Below are 12,866 nucleotides of genomic sequence, written 5' to 3' on the forward strand. Positions count from 1 at the left end.
TTAGGTGATTGTAAGTTTGTTGGGGATTTTCTTGCAATCAGCGTTTCTTCTCCCATAATGGTATTGTCTACCTTTTCATACACTCGGCCACTGCTATGTATGGCAATTGGGTTTGTTTGCTCTTGTTTGTATGCTTCTTCATTGAAATATGGCGCTATGCTGGTGGTGTGAATCCACTCACCTGCACAGACATTTGCAAAGATATTTATGCTCATATTGCGTATGTTGCAAAGTACTTTTTGTAGTTTACTAATTAATTTTGTTAGTGGTTTCATTCTGTTGAAAACTAATATAAATATTTTCCTTTTGAGGAGCAATGCACTGACTATGAGATGTTCCAGGATCAGTTTTCTGCCTTATGTTTTAAGGGTAGAGCGTGATTTCGCTCCTGTTTTTCTATGGTTCTGAAGGATTCTATGGTGGAACATTTTTTGTAAAATAAATGTTTTGGAATGATTACCTGTGGCTAAGTTACTGTTGGTAGATGTAGTGTTTGTACTGCATGTAGTTACATTCTTGTTAATATGTTTAATTTTAATTTTACATTTTGAACGAGAAGTCATAGTTTTTTTTTCTGTTACCTGGTTTCGTTTTGCTTAGTGACTGTATTAGCTGTTCTGTTTGAACTTTTTGTACAAAGTCTGCTAATGGTGGATGGACATTTTGCATGGCTTGAGTTTTAGATACTCTGTTTCTGCATTGTTTTCTATTGAGTTGCTGTTTGGTAGGCATGGTGTTGTGTCTGTGTCGTAAAGCCAAAAGGAAACAAAGGGAAATGTAAGATTGTTGCTGGAACAGTAGGGGGAAAGCCTTTAAGTAGATGTCATCTTTGCCCAGTTTGTAGATGTGCTTTGTGTGGCAGCTGGACATTCACAAGAAACAAGAAGAAACTTATGGGACCACATATCCCAGCAGCCTCTGGGCATAGTACTTCAGCCCCAGCAGCCCGGATGCCTCCATGGAAGAAACCAGGCACACAGGACCTGCAAACGGCTCAGGTGAGGCCCAGGCCCACGCCCGATGCAACGCACATGCGCGGAAGGGCTATCGCGCATGCGCAACCCACGAACGCTTATTCGTGCTTGAGATTTCATCGAACAGGACGAATCTCACAGAGCTCCGGCGAAAACCTTACGCAGGGCCCGCCCTCGCTGGAAACCAACCTCCCCAGCCCCGCGTCTATTGAGATAAGTGCTGAACTTGTTTAATGCTGCAGATGTTACCGGAGCATGTATCTGATATTCGCTTGACTCACTAATTTTTGGGGAGTGTCCACAAGAGCATTTGGGAATGTTTCAACAATACTAACTCCTAATTGCATGCCGCATAATGTTCGCCAGTTGCAGGCATCATCTGTGTTGTTTGGGTGAAAGCTAGAACCACATAACACGTGTAAGCATACAGTAATTATTACTTTTCTTGTCAGGAAAACTAAAACGCTTCGGCCCTCGCAGCCTTCTGAACCCGTCCTTACTGCAAAGGAGCCAGACGTTTGGGGAAGCCAGAGCTAAGTGCTTTCTAAGTTAGCTGTCTATGCTTGATAACTCTAATTTGATTACAGCGGAGCATTCGCTGGGTGTGCGCTTTTCAGCCCAGTATTATTGTGCATTACAAACCACCCTCAGTGAACTGATTGATAATGTGAATCGGACACAGTTATTGTTAATGCATTTTGTCTGATCTACAATCCTAATTCCACCTCTGTGCAGATAATAACAGAGAGCGGAGTTGTAACAAAAGGGGTAACGCATGCATGGAAACTGAATGCATGGTTAACAGAAAGTGTAACGCATGTATGAGATTGAATGCATGTGAGTGTGACGATTATTGTTGAAGGGCAAAATAATTCAGTGCAAACTGCCTAAAGAACTGCTTGGCCAAAAATAGAGCCAAGGAGCATGCCTTTCCTAGAAACCCCCTGCCTATCCACAACCTTACCTAAACCTCAACCCGGTGTACCTAAAACCCTCTACCCATCCCAGCCAAGGACCCTAACCCTCTTTCCCCATGGGGGTTGCGGTGACCTGTGTTTATCCAATCCAGGCGCCAAGACCGCCAAGGGGAGGAAGGAGTTTGTGCTGCTTCTGCGTGGAACGGATCTCGCCTTGACAGTCTGTTGGAGAAAAAAGGAAAGTGTGGGTTTGGAAGTTGTGCAATGTGTTTATGTCTTCTGTGGATGAGTGTTTGAATATGAGGATGGGTATGTATAGAAGAGTGTAGTTGTGCCTAAGGTTGTTAGTTTTGGTTGGGAAGGTTGTAGTGATATGTGTGTGTGTTCTTATAGGAAAGATTTGCTTTAGTGTGCATGGTGTTCTGATGACAATAGAAACAGTGCACCTGGCAAGGTGCAATGAGTAAGGGTGAAACGACTGCTGTGGGCTTACATAAAGTTATCTAGGCTACAATACCACAACACTGCACTATCTGCGTAACAGGCAGAACACTACAACAGTACTGCACTTACTTTTTTGGAGGTCAAGAGTAGATTTCTTCTGGGTTTTATCTTCCAGCATAGAAGTCACTGGCTTTCAGCAGGTGGTTCTTAACTGCAATTGCAAAAGAAGGAAGTTAGTGGGTATGTGTGTTAATGGTACATTAATAGCAGTAGTAGAACACATTGTTTTAGATTGTGGGAGGATTTGTTGGCAGGGAGAGTTAGTGTGCATGTGCAATTGTACAGAACTGCATATGAATGGGGACTTGGGAGTATTGTTGGTATGGGGGCCAGCGCTGCAGTGATAACTCTGGCATACGGAGATGCATTTTTTAAGTGATGGAGATGTGTTTGCACTATTTGTTTTAGAAATGGATTAATGGAAGTCATAGTAGAGTAAGAAAAATGGTAGAAATATGTAGAAATTGGAAAGGAGAATGTTACAGTGTGTGGAATTGTGTTAATTTTCTGACACATAGATGCTTTTTATATAAGTGCAGTAATTATTTTCAGTTGCGTTTATGTATGAAACCATCTCATTGTAAGGGTGACATATGTCCTGCAACTATCATTAAAGAGGCAGCGAAAGAACTGGCACCAGCCATCAAATCCTTTATAGATTCCTCCTTTGAGACAAGCACAGTCCATACTAGCCTAAGATGCCTGGGTCCTCCCATTCCTGAAAACCTGAAAAAGCCTAACCTAGACCCTTACATTCCACCAATTAGAGGCCTATCACCACAGTGCCATTCCTGCTGAAGATTCTGGACAGGGCCGCCTATCTGCAAATACAGGCTCACCTCGAAACAAATAACCTCCTAGGCCTGCAACAATCTGGGTTCAAACCTGTACATGGGATGGAAACTTCATTAATAGGCCTTAAAACGCAGATCCATGAACAAAAGGACAAAGGAAACATAACTCTCCTCCTGCTGCTAGATCTATCAGCTGTGTTCGAGCTTGTCAGCCACAAAGTCCTATGTAACCACTTCACACTTCTCTGAGAAAGCCACAGCCTGGATTCAATAATTTCCAGACAAAAGAATGATGAGAGTTTTCTCTCCTACAGCTTAAGCTGACCCAGCACGAGTGACGTACAGAGTACCACAAGGGTCTTGTGTGTCGCCAACACTCGATAATATATTTACCAAGCTATTGTTTGATGATTTGAATCACCTGGCTGTCAACTACACTAACTATGCAGATGACACCCAGGTCCTCATCCCTATCTCGGGCAACCACCATAATGACTCTAAACTATTTAACACAATCTATCTCATCATCCAGACATGCATGACCACACATGGGCTCTGCCTCAATGATGAGAAGACCGAACTGCGACTGACCGGCTCCCAAGCCAATCTAAACACACTAGACACAACCTTCAACTCATTCCCCATAGATGGCACAAACATCCCGGTCTCCAAAAATGTCAAGACACTTGGTGTCTATCTTTACGCTACCCTAACATTAACAAAACAAGTGAATGCCACAGTCTCAGCCGCAGCATACACTTGTAAGCTAATAAATGAATGCACACCATTCTTCACACCAGCAAGCTGCTCTACACTAGCTAGAATGTTTATAGTATCCAAACTGGATTACTGTAACGCACTCTACCTAGGCACTAGCAAACACAACTTGAATAAGCTTCAGATCCTTCAAATGTATGCCCTCAGAGCGGCCTTCAACATATCTAGATCTCATCATATCTCTGAAACAAAGCGCAAATCCTGCTCACTGTCAATCACAAACAGAATCTCACTCAAAACTCTGACCCTCAGACATTCATGCTTATCTTACTCAGCACCTAATTACCTTGCATGCAAATTCACCAGAAGGCAATCCAACCGACCTACTAGATCAGCGCAACTGAACTGTCTCTCGATCTCACGATACAACCGACAAAAATCTGGAGGCAGTCGCTTCCCTGTCCTCGCATCCAAAGTGTGGAACTCCATACCCTCAAACCACCAAACAGAACCATCATTCACATTATTCAGAATTAAAGCCAAAAACTGGCTTTCGTCCCATCAAACTGACTAGCCTGCAACTAACATTGTTGTCTCACCTGTTTATAATGCCACTGCATCACTGTTTGTAATTACTGTACTTTGCCAATGAAACTTGCCTATGTGTCCCTAATTCTTGATTGTTTATAACGATTCAGTATCATTCCCCTGCTTCTGTACCCTGCCACTGTAATTGTGCACTAATGTAACCGAAGTAATGTACCCAGATGCCTGAGGACTTGATGTGCTATACAAATAAATAAATACAAATACAAATGCAAATGTACAGATAGCAGTGTTTCCAATGTACGTATGCCTTTCTTTGCTTTCTTTCCAATGGTGCATTTTGTCAACAGTACAATGCATGTGCTTGGCATCTTTCCAATGTAAATACAGTTTTTATTTTTTCTGTTTAATCTGGGCATTTGACATAGGATCTGGCTCTTGCATGTGGTGTGTAAATGTTCTCAAATGTGGTGTTTTAGAAAAATATCACAGGCAGTGGTGGTGAAATTGCATTTTGTGGTTTGCAGCTGTTGTGCTAGTGGGCAGTACAAGAAAACTGTGAAAGCAAACAGCATTGTAAGTAACTGTCAGTTGATGTGAGGAGATGGTACGCATGATAGTTTTGTTATTTTGTAGGTTTTGCATTGAAAGTGGAAGACACCCTGTTTCTATGCATGCAATATATGTACTTGCTATGCTTTGGTAACCTACATGCAGTTTTTATTTTCTATGTGCATTCTGGGCATTTTAGAGCAGGTGTGTTAGTGGGAGAAGTGATTGTAAAAGTGACAGAAAAAAAGAAGAAGATAACAGTATGCACATTTCACTGAGGTGATATGGCCAAGCATGTATGTTGTGGTAATATATTGAGGTTTTACACAGGATTTGACACTTGAACTTGCTGTGCAAATGTTCCCAATGTGTTTTTTTTTTACAAAAAAATAGAGAGTGCTGTTAAAATTAAAAAATGTGCTTTGGAGTTGTTATGCAAGTGGGCATTACAAGAAAACTTAGAAAGCACACAGAGTTGTAAGTAACTGCCACTTGATGCCAGGAGATGGGACAAAAGTAGAGTATCATTATTTATTAGGATATGCATGGTAAGTGGTAGGCACCCTGTTCAGATGCATGCAATCTATGTACTTTCTATGCTTTGGTAACATACATGCAGTTTCCGTTTTCTGTGTGCATTGCAAAACATGTGTATACCTGTAGTTTGTGTTGATGGATGGATGTAGATGTGGATGAATCTGGAAGTAGAAATCTTGGGGAGTTGTACAGTACTTTTGGATGCAGATGCCTGGGAACCACAGGAGACCTGTACTCTGAGTGTTGAACAGTACATCAGCAGTATTTAACTGAGATGACAGGGTTAGATGTAGAGATCTTGGATGAGATTGGTGGATGGTTGTGTGACTGCTTAACAGTAGCCAATGAGGGAGTACTTCATAGAGTTAAATGGAAAGGAAAGAAGGGCTGCCCCGGGGGTCTGCGTACACCACAGTAGTTTGCTGATCGCATGTGCCACATCCAGGGCTTGTCAGCATGTTTGGCATGGACATGGGAGTGTACCATGGGGATTATTCAATCAGGTGTTAAGGGTGTGCTTTTCAGGAAGTGAAGTTATACATGTTGTCATTGATGTGTTGGTTGTTTGGTAGCAGGAATAGCAGGAATTTGTGTCTGGGTACTTGGAGATAGGTTTGTTGCTGATCTGGAGAGATATGCAAAATGAAGAGGCTACAGATTTTGGGTTTCCAGGCATGGAGGTTTTGTGGTGGAGTGAGTGAGGATGCAATTTTGAGGAACTGGTTTCTCTTTGTAGAAACATGTCTACTTTTGGTAGTCCAGATATCTTGTTGGTTCACTATGGAGGAGAGTATTTGGGGTACATCCGTGCCCCAAGTTTGATTACTGTGTTGAAGTCCTTTGTGGACAGACTAATGTACATTTTCCCATGTGCAAAGGTGGTGTTCTCTGAAATGTTACCAAGAGCACAATGGAACAAACCAAATGTGTTCAGCCCCCAATGTTGGAAGGTGCCATGTGAATAAAGGCATGGGTGTAGTTATGCAGCATGTGAATGTTTTTTTTTCCATTGACAACATTAACTCCCTTAACGTGCAGTGTTTTAATGCTGATGGAGTTTTGTTGTCCATTCTCGGGAATGCTCGTTTTTCTTCTGGAATCTGAGGGATGCTGTTAAGAGGCAGATATATGGAGGAAAGGAAGATAAAAAAAAAACAAACAAAAAACCCAAAATAAATGTATTTGAAAACAAATGCTCTTTTCAGAGCCACCACTAAAGAGGAAATCCCCTACCCTGATTGAAATGTCTTCTCCCACCCCTGTGCTTTGCATGATATGTCTGCGGACCCTATGGTAGTTTGTGGATCGCACATGCCACATCCGGGGCTTTTGAGGATGCAGGCATGAAAATGGGACTGTGGAGGACAAGGGATTGGTTAATAAGTTGTAAGTTGTCCTGGGTGTAGTGTGGAGGGAGAGAGTGTGGCAGAAGGTCTGTTTGCTGAGAGGAGTGCAGATGGCTATGGCTGTGTCTTTCAGGAGGCAGAGTGTATGGATTTTGGGGTACTCCTGGATACATTTGTTGGAGGTGCATGCAGAGCACTGTGGAGTGGCTGCACATCTTGGATTCTATCATGTGGATGTCCACTGGTATTGGGTGCGCGGACTAAGGTGGCTGGATTTGCTTTCTCTTTGTAACACTTTGGTGATGAAGCATCACCCAGACATTATTATTGTTCATTGGGGAGGGAACAGTTTAGGACATTATACCAGAATTCCATTGCATTAGCAATGAAGGAGGCACTTGAGAAAGTTATGGACATGTTTCCAAACTCCTGAGTGTGGCTTCATACTCAGTTGCGGCAAACCTGGGCTGTACAGTTATGGGACTACTTCCATGCGGTGACACCTAACATCCAATCACAAAGCATAGCAATTTACTCCAGTTTTGTTGCTGAATTTAAATGGACCAGAGGGTTGTGCCTCTGTATCCTTTGATGGACCTGCAGTTTTGAGAAGAGACATTTGTCTCTTTGTCTTCTGATGAAAGTGCAGTTGTTTTTGGACTGGAAATGTTATGTTTTTGTATAATGTGATGGAACAGCAGTTGTTCTTTGCTTTTTTAGCAGTATTGTTGGGAGATCTGCTACAGGTTCTGTTTGTATTAGTTTTCTTTTTTGAGGTATAGGATACACCAGCTAGATTTGGGTTGTACAGTGCACATAGCCTGTGTATTCTAGGATGCAAGCAATGTCAGAGTTGACTTTGTTTACATCAAAGTTAACTAGAAATAGACCATCAAGAGTACACAGACATGAAAGTTCTATGCAACTCATACCTTCTTTAACCCTATTATTGCCCATTGGAAAACACTCAGTGCCATGCTATTTTCTCCGATTCTTAGCTGTTTCATCTCAAATTGCTGTAGCTGACTAGAAATCGATAATACGATAGGATAACCATACATTTTTTTTCCAGTATATTTTTCTCTATAAAATGAGCCAAAAAGCGTACGTTTGTATCACACCCTGAGGTCATATGACATAATTCAATATGGTGGACACATATCACTGTAAAGAGTATATATCACTGACGACAAAGGTAGCACTTTCAGAAACCTATTTTTTTCTGTAGGTAGATGGGCAAATTTCAAGTATTTTATGTTTGCTTCTCAGACAAAAAACTGAAGTTTCTTGTTCTTTTTTATTTATTTATTTATTTATGGGGCTTAGCATAAGTGCATCCCATGAGTGTGAAATGTGAACTTTTTTTCCAATCTGCAAATATAAGGAAAAAAGTAAAAGGAAAAGACCAATAATTTAGAAGCATCATTAGGGAAATCAGGTTGTACTTAGTAGCAATGTGATGCAAAGGAAAATATATATTCTCAGAGGTTCTGGGTAGTCTTACATACATTTAAAATTGGCCGACATTGTTTATTTCCCTTCCTGTTTTCTCTGCAAGAATCTCTATTGCAGATCTGAAACTCAATAAAGTCTAGCAAATGCTTTGTTCTGGAATATATGTTTAGTCATCACACTATTTTCAAATGTGTGATCTCTGTATGTGAGCCAATGGGTGACAGAGTTTTTGTATCTGACCTTCGACCTTAAAATGCACTACATTCAATGTTTTTGTCATCATATGTTTGTAACCCTAGATCTGTTTGTCTTTATTGCGGTTTCTTTTGAAAGTTAATGACATGTTCTCCATAATCCATTGTCTAATATGTTGAGATGTTATGACATTTGACCTTTGACCTCACAATAATCGAGTGCAAACTGCTTTTTTGTTAATTGTTATAAAACCATGGGACTGATTTTGACAAATGAGGTGTCTCTTCGAATGTCTTGATTTGTGTTTTTTATTTATGGATCAGATAAGGCCTCAGGTTTTGTTATTTGACCTTTGACCTTTCCCACCCAAAAGTGTTTTCTTGTTGTTGCTCTGCTACCATTTAGCACATTTATATAAAAGAGGTGTTATTGGAACATGCATGTTGGGTACTTTGACTTGGAGGCATTAAGTAGAGTGCAGGGGGTATGACATTTGACCTTTGACCTTAGAATGAGCACTTCCAAAGTCTTTTTGTAATTTCTTAGCAACCATTCATTTGATTTAGATGTGTTGGGTATCACTGTAATGGACATGGTATGTCCTACTCATCAATGGGGCAGATAGTCAAAGTGGCCTTTTTGTTTGACCTTTGACATCAGAAAAAGGATTGTAAATATGATGTATTTGTTATATTATGACAGTTCTTGATCTGTTTTAGAAAAGGATGAAGCCAACACTAATGTTTCGGTATGTACTATCACATCTATTGGATATTTATGTCAAGTGGAAATTATCTTTGACCTTTGACCCTTAGAACAATTATTTTCAATGCGTGTTTTGTTATTGCTTTGGAACAGGTTTCGATATAGACACATGTGGTGTCATCTCAATCCCATGCTAAATTCTTTCATATAAAAGGTACATATAGTTTGAGATGCTTTGGGATTTGACCTTTGACCTCTAAATCATTCAACCAAACTATCTGTTATGCTACCATGTAGAACGTTTACACATGAGGTGTTGTTAGAATGGTCATGTCATGCACTTTGTCTTCTATGCGTCAAGTAGGGCATGGGGTGGTAGGAAATGTGACCTTTGACCTTAAAATTAGCATTTCCAAACAGTTTTTCTGTAGTTCATCAGCAACCATGTATTTGATTTCAATGTGTGGGGTATCACTGCGAAGGTTATGGTATCTACTATCTCATAAATGTTATTGCTAGTCAGAGTGGCCATTTAATTCGACCTTTGATCTCTGAATATTCTAAATATGATTTTTGGTTATATTTTCAAAACTCGAGCAGATTTATAAAAATGTAAAGCCATGAGTAATGTATTGGTATGCACTAGCCCAGGATTTGGGTATCTAAGTCAAGTAGCAATTATTGTTGACTTTTGACCTTAGAATAGTCATTCTTAATGGGTTTGTGGCAATTGATTTGAAACCGTGGAACCGTTACAGACAAGTATGATGTCATCTCAAAGCCATGGTACATAATTTCCTGTGAAAGGTACAGCTATTTTGAGATGTTTTGCCATTTGACCTTTGGCCTAAAAATCTCTAACTGAAAGTGATTTTTTTGTTTTGTTCAAAAATCACAGACCAGACATACATTACATACATGTGACTGTAATATGGCAATAACACCAGATCCGGCAGGCCAGATTGTGTGGCGATGGCTCTGAGCCAGCCCACAACATAGGCCTGAGTGCTGCAAGGGCCTCCGAGACAGGCCTAGGTGGCATTACCCCCCTGATCCGGCATTCTGGATCGTGTGTTATTGCCAGTAGTGTATCAGGTTTCCAATCCGGAAACAGAGGGTGCTAATAACAATTTATTCTTTGGGAATAAATGGGATGTTTCCCATTCAAACAAAATATTAACCTAAGATGGTGGCCGTGGAGATGGAAGGTGTGGCTCCATGCTGAGTCCCTCTTCCATTTCTAAGTTGGCCCAATATGGAGGCTGGCGTGGTGGCATCAGTTGTGCTGCAGTTAAAAGAATAAGCTGAGTTGGTTAAGAGGGTATGGAGGGGAGGAAACGATGACCGGAGGACAGGGGAGCATGGAAGTAAGATGGCTTGGAGAACATTAACTTTTACATCTTGAATCTGCCAATGGCCATTTCATGGAAATGGGAGAGCCAGCAAAAAGCATGACTAGCCATTTAGCATTAGTGTTTTAATTAAAACAGAGGCGAACAAAAAGGAATTTGGTCTCTTAGAAAAAACTGGAGGTTGGAAATAGAATGCATGTGTTAGGTGTTTCTGCCCTTTTTGTCGGTAGGAATGAGTGAGTGGAGACAAACAAACTTCAGCCAATAAAAACAAAACAAAAAAACACAGGTATTGTATCCTGTGTCCTAGAAAGGCTCAGGAAGGTTTAATAAAAATAAAATCTCCTTCCCAATAAAGCTACATGAAGTAAAATTTACCAAAACACAATCACCTAGTCACCCAAATGTCCAAATTCACTTTTGAAATCAATCTCCTTGACAAAGAAATGGTCTCACATGAGCAGTAAAAACACAACCTCTCTCCTTCACACACATAGCCCTCAAAGAGAGATTGCAGTCAGTCAGAGGCTAAATCTATCTTTTTTTCCCTTTTCACTGCTGCAAGGTTGAACTTTATTAGCAACGGTCACTCACAGTGACATGACTGGGCGCTGTAGCACAACCTGCTGCCTGGCCATGCCCCATATCTAACTTTTGTAATACTCTTGAACCACTTTAAGGAGACTTTCTGAGAAAACTTGACATTTTTTATAATGTGATCAAATTTTAGGACTGTGGGTGGATTTGGTTATTTTATTGAAGAATATCGGTACTTTCTTAGAGAAGAGAGAACAATGAGTTTAATTGGTTGTGTGTGTCTCTCTTGTCAGAATTTATTTTTGAAGCCTTTTTCATGAACAGTCCCTACAATCTATTACTGTAAAGTGTGTGGAAAAATTATAATTTAACTTCACCAAAAAGCACTTATAAACTAACAAATAGATCTACATTTTCTGTCACAAACATTGGGGAAAAACGTCTACTTCGCCTCACACAGAGAGCCCTGTCAGAAGGCCTGCTGACGGAAAGCAGGTACATGTATCTATTTCAACTCTCCATTGCTGCTAGCTCAGTCCCTTTTGCAAGCAGCACCCAGTGCACATGAATAAGAGTAACCACATAATAGTGGTCATTAATATTGCATGCTTCTTAAATGGAGAAATGGTAGATGCCGTTAGTAATCATGAATGTCAGTAAATACATGAAATGAATGCACTTCCTCTTCTTTTAAAACAGCCATTTACTATGAGCAAAGCCTGCTTGGAAAAATGTTGTAGTGCAATCAAAGTGTGGTATGAAAAAGCAAGAGTCTCAGGGGAATACAAACTTTCAAACTGAAGATCTTGTGGGATGCAGAATCCTTCCACCATGACAGGTATTGATTATATTGAGGAATCATGGGCGTTGTAGTAAAATAAGTAAGATCTCGAGAGGCACATGTTGCAGACCTCTGCTGTGGGCTTAGTTATCTCCTAATTTTAAATACATTTCATACTTTTAAATGCATTCCATTTTGGTCATAAGCACCACAAATAATCATTGTTGGAGAGCCTGGCCAACCATAGACACAGCTGGGATCACTGATGCGGGCAAAACCCCCTATGGAGGTAATTTACGCTTTTCAAACTTCAACAGAATAAGCATTTTATGGCATCTGTCTTTGCACAGCACTAAGACCAAACATGTTGGGAAGATCATTAAGCACATTTTGCACACAGAAAATGCAATCTTGAATAAAAGGTATGCACTTTTTATTCAACATATTCCCTGAGGCCACATTTGGTATGAACTGACAACATCTGAACAGACACACTCCCTGAAGATTACAAGAGACATTAAAGCACTTGGAGCAGAAGATCAACTGGACTGTGGAAGGTAAGAAACCAGAGTGCGCCCCCTCGCCCCCTAGTTATATATGTTTATATTAATTCACCTACAAAAAAAAAAACAAGAGCAATAGAGAAGCAAGGTCAATAGTGTTGCAACATGTCAGGCCGCACAAACTAGTACAGTGTAAAGTCTCCTAAAACAGGATGACTTTCCTCCTGAGAGCATGGCGTCTGTGATAAAATATCACACACGGCAACCAGGCGGCTCAGGCAGAAAGGGGTGGTGCTGATTGGAGCAGTGCTCACACACATGCTGCAAAGAAATCACACAAAGAATTTTTTGTCACCCACAATAAGACTAAAATACTCCCCCACAAACTTATCAATAGAAGATCGTGATGTCCAAATGGGGGTGAAAGGAGGGCAAAATATTTTTTAGAACC

This window comes from Ambystoma mexicanum, chromosome 5q (genome assembly GCF_040938575.1).
Source record: "Ambystoma mexicanum isolate Mex_15411 chromosome 5q, UKY_AmexF1_1, whole genome shotgun sequence".
Classification (NCBI taxonomy): domain Eukaryota; kingdom Metazoa; phylum Chordata; class Amphibia; order Caudata; family Ambystomatidae; genus Ambystoma; species Ambystoma mexicanum.